General features: G+C 37.0%; 1 pseudogene; it reads left to right on the top strand.

Annotated features, from left to right (window-relative positions):
- Nucleotides 1-4971, top strand: part of LOC101650164 — a 100437-nt pseudogene that overhangs the window by 89787 nt on the left and 5679 nt on the right.

The raw sequence follows: 4971 nt of genomic DNA, 5'->3' as shown, positions 1-4971 counted from the left end.
TGGAAATACTACAAGCAATGATCTATTCCACCTAATGTCTCTGTCCAAACTCCATCCCATGATGCATCTCTTTTGTCACTCTGTGACCCGGAGAATAGGGGACTGCCTCCTCTCTATTTTCAGGTGACTGTGACCCTTCAGAGCAGCAGAAATCCTGACCTTCCTCTTGCGGATTGCCTGCTGCATTCAAATTCCAGACCTTGTAGTTAGCATCCCGATTTGATTCCACTACATGGTAAAAAGATGAAAAACTAAGCAACTCTGTAATTCAGAGACAAATGGAAAGTTTGTCCCAAACCGTTGTCCTTTTTGATGATTTATTAGTAAAATCCCAGTTAACATTTTCCTCTTCTTTATTTTTTGGTAAATTATTTTTAAGTACTTGTATTTTTTTGGAGAAAATATGGAGCAAAGAAAACAACAGTAAGATACAAAGCAAAGAGGGTACTTGTTTGGAAACATGAATGCATAATTATCACATCTTGGCCATTATGTAGATGAAAGTGTTTTCTAGAAAAACAGCCTACGTTAACCTGGGATACTATATTTATTATTATTTTAAATTTATTTGGATATGAATTTATTTTGGTTTCTTCTTTAAAATTGCTTCTATTGGTAATTCTCATCACGTTTTTCCTTTTATTGTTTTTGCAGAATCACTGCAAGAAAAGATTGGTGAGTATCAGATATTCAACTTTCCAAAAAGAGATTAATCAAAGGGATCTCTTACTAATATTGAATGTAAAATATAAAATCAAAATATGGAAGTTCCTAGTGTTTATAATTGCAATGTTTCTGCATTTTAACTAGATCTATTTGAACCCAGCTTACTTAGAGCTAGAAATGATTCTGTTCATTAGCTAATGAGATTGCCTGCAAGTAGTAATTTGCTTAAAGGTTACAACTCAGCTGAATAGAGCCTTTTTGAAAAGACATAGGACAGATTTCTCATTTCAAGTTGGTGAATATTTGCAGTCAGTTTCCAAAAGTCAGCACCTTGAATTGCTGAGAGCACCAGGCAACAGTGCTTCTATAAAACAACTGATTTCTTACCTGAAGGCACCACAAAATGAAAGAGAGGAATCATCATGAAACTGGTAAGATCCAAGAGCTATGACACCAATTGTCTCTGTTCAAGCTCAATCCTTTGAGGCATCTATTTTGACCCTCTGTGACCTGGGAAAAAGTGTACAACTGCCCCCTGTAGATTTAAGTGACTGCCTCTTTAGAGCATGAGCAATCCTCCTGGGAATCTTGTAGACTGGCTCCTGGATTGCAATTTTTTATCTTGTTTTTAGCATCCCAAATCAAAACCACTACATGGTGAAAGGATGAAAAACTAATCACCTCTAAAAATCAGAAAAACATAGAAAGCTTGACCCCAATATTCATCCTTTTGATGACATACATTAGGAATCTGCCTTCAAACACTTTTCACTTCTTTACATTTATGGCAAATCATTTTTTAATGATTTCTGTTTTTATTAATATGTAAAGGAACGGAAACAATAGTAAGACACAAGGAGAGGAGGGTCCTGATTTCCAATCATGAATGCATGATGAACAGTACTTTGCCATTTTCTAGATGAAAATATTTTCTAGAGATGAGTCAAGGTTTACGTGATCTACTACATGTATTATGATTTTAAATTTATTTGGAAATGAATTCATAAATACTTTTCCAGAATTTCAATATTATTTTTCAGAAATCATTTATTTGGACTGAATAGATATTTATATCTCTATTACAAAAATCAATCCATCACTCACAGCAAAAGATTTGCAATCTTGAGCAAACTCAATTGTGAATCTTTTCTTGGTCCATGAACTCCCGAATGTGAAACCTTATCTCCAAACCATGTTCCCTGAGATCCACAGAAACCCAAACTCCGGTTATCCTCTGTATAGATTTACTGGTGTCGGATGACACATACCAAAAAAGTTAGAAAATCTACATGGCAAGAAAAGTTTGAAAAGCTAACAGTATGAACTAAATTAAACAGAGAAACTCATCAATCCAAAAGAAAGCATCAGATATGATGTGCCAATATCATTTAAAAGGGGGCCAAAAGTCATTTAAAAGAAAAGTCTTCACTTGTCCCCTGGCTGTATCTACTAAATCCACTCTCCAGAGCTCATTCTAAAAGCGAAAGGTTGCTCACCTCCTTGGTCACTACGCAGAGGGAATTCACCAGGGGTTGTATAGAGCTCTTTATCCCTAATGAGTGATTTCCCCCCTAATCTTTCCAAGTGATACAACAGTAAATGGACCAAAGGATCATCAAAGAAGATGTTACAATTTGACATGTTTATATCTTTCCTTGTATTCTCTACCACATCTCTGTCTGATAGCAAGGCAAATCCCAGGCCTGCCTGTGGTCAGTGGGAATGCTAAGAGCACATGGGTGAAGCTTGCCCATGAATTTTGGGGGAGAAAGTCATCCCAATCCACCTACAAGGCAGTTGTTCAGCAAGCGACCTCTGATCCCATTGACTCCTCCAGATTTGGGCAATATCATGTCAGGACCTTGAATCACATAGTGCAGCATGCTTAGACCTTACACATGAACCTTACAGCTGAATTTTGGGGGAGAAGGTCATCCGTAGCCTTTTAAAATCCAGGTGTTCTGCTTGAAAGCTCTGGTCCTAATGTCGTCTCCAGATTTACAGTCTAGTATGTACAGTTCTCGTTCACATGGCACAGTGTACTTCTTCCATGAGAACTTCCATGACCATTCACTTGCATTTGGGGATATTTTAAAGGACTCGGTTTTGACATAAATGAAGGAAGAGAAAATCAGACACTTGAATATTCCCACAGCCGCAAAGCACATGATGGTAACACTGTCGGGGCTTGAGGATGACAAAATGACTTGAGAGGTGTAGTGGTGTGTATCTTAAAGGAAAGGAATGGCTCTATCCACATCAAATTGATAGATTTAGAATTTGGTTCCTCCCTTAAAATTGCTTCTATCAGTAACTGATAACTTTTCAACTTTTGTTATTTTGCAGTAACACTGGAAGCAGAGAAGGGGGAGTAATTTTAATTGTTCAAACTTAGAGAAAGAGACTAATCGCAGGGCATCAGAGCAAACGGAGAAAGAAGGAGGCATTTCTTGCTAATATTGAATCTAAAATGTAAAGTTGAAAGTTGAAGTTCCTAGGGTTTCGGGTTACAAAGGACTTCTTCCGTTTGGAGTCAAATTGGTTTTGTCACATAACTCAATATATTTGAACGTACCTCATTTGATTCTACAAATGGTCTTTTACTTGGCTATTGAGCTTGCCTGCAGTTGGTAATTGACATAAGATCTACAACAAATCAGAGAAGGGCTTCATGAAAACAAAGAGAATTGTGTTCTCATGTCAAAAAATGGGTGAATGTTACAGGCATTGTCCCTTGGTCAGCACCATGAACTGATGAGAGTAGCGGGCAAGAACCCTTCTATGGTGCAGCTGATCTCACATCTGAAGGCACTGAAAACTATCAAAGAGTGGGGTAATGTCATGGAAATACTACAAGCAAAGATCTATCCCACCTAATGTCTCTGTCCAAACTCCATCCCATGAGGCATCTCTTTTGACACTCTGTGACCTGGAGAAGAGGGGACTGCCTCCTCTCTATTTTTAGGTGACTGTGACCCTTCAGAGCACCAGAAATCCTGACCTTCCTCTTGAGGAATGCCTGCTGGATTCAAATTCCAGACCTTGTAGTTAGCATCCCGATTTGATTCCACTACATGGTAAAAGAATAAAAACTAAGCAACTCCATAAATGAGACCAAAATGGAAAGTTTGACCCAAACATTCATCAATTTTGATGATATAATAATAAAATCCCAGTCAACATTTTCCTCTTCTTTATTTTCTTTTGTGAATTATTTTTGAGTACTTGTAATTTTCTTTGAGAAAATATGGAGGAAAGAAAACAACAGTAAGATACAAAGAAAGAGGGTAATGATTTGCAAAGATGAATGCATAATGATCACTACTTGGCCATTACGTAGACGGAATTGTTTTCTAGAATATCAGTCTATGTTAACATGAGCTATTGGATTTGTTATTATTTTAAATACATTTGGGTATGTATTTATTTTGGTTTCTTCTTTAAAATTGCTTTTAATTGGTAATTCTTATCATGTTTTTCCTTTTATTGTTTTTGCAGAATCACTGGAAGGAAAGAATGGTGAGTATTTGATGTTCAACATTACAAAAAAAGATGAATCAAGGTGGTTTCCTGCTAATATTGAATGTAAAATATAATTTGGAAATATGGTGATTCCAAGTGTTTATAATTGAAATGTTTCAGCATTTTAAATCACTCTGTTTGAACCTAGCTTACTTAGAGTTAGAAATGACTCTGTTCATTAGCTAATGAGATTGCCTGCAAGTAGTAATTCAACTAAGCAGAGAAGAGCCTTTTTGAAAAGACGTAGGACATATTTGGATTTCTCATTTCAAATGGGTGACTGCTTACACTCGGTTATCAAAAGGAAACACCTTGAATTGCTGAGAGAACCAGGCAACAATGCTTCTATAGAACAATTGATTTCCTACCTGAAGGCACCAAAAAATGAAAGAGAGGAATCGTATCATGAAAATGCTAAGATCCAAGATCTACGACACCGATTGTCTCTGTTCAAGCTCCATCCTAGGAGGCTTCTATTTTGACCCTCTGTGACCTGGAGAACGGGGTACAACGGCCCCTGTAGGTTCAGGAGAATGTGACTCTTTAGAGCACGAGAAATCCTCCTGGGAATCCTGTGGACTGACTTCTGGATTCCAATTACCTATCCTGTAATTAGCATCCCAACCCCAAACCACTACATGGTAAAAGGTTGAAAAACTGAGCAACTATAAAAAAATCAGACAAATGTAGAAAGGTTGACCCGAATATTCATCCTTTTGGGTGACATAAATTAGTAACCTCTCTTTAAACACTTTTCTCTTGTTTATGTTAATGATAAATTAT

Source organism: Echinops telfairi, unplaced genomic scaffold (genome assembly GCF_000313985.2).
Source record: "Echinops telfairi isolate 266 unplaced genomic scaffold, ASM31398v2 ScPeMD7_655;HRSCAF=1070, whole genome shotgun sequence".
NCBI classification, from domain to species: domain Eukaryota; kingdom Metazoa; phylum Chordata; class Mammalia; order Afrosoricida; family Tenrecidae; genus Echinops; species Echinops telfairi.
Note: the sequence above shows the minus strand (reverse complement) of the source record. Positions and strands in the feature narration are given on the sequence as shown.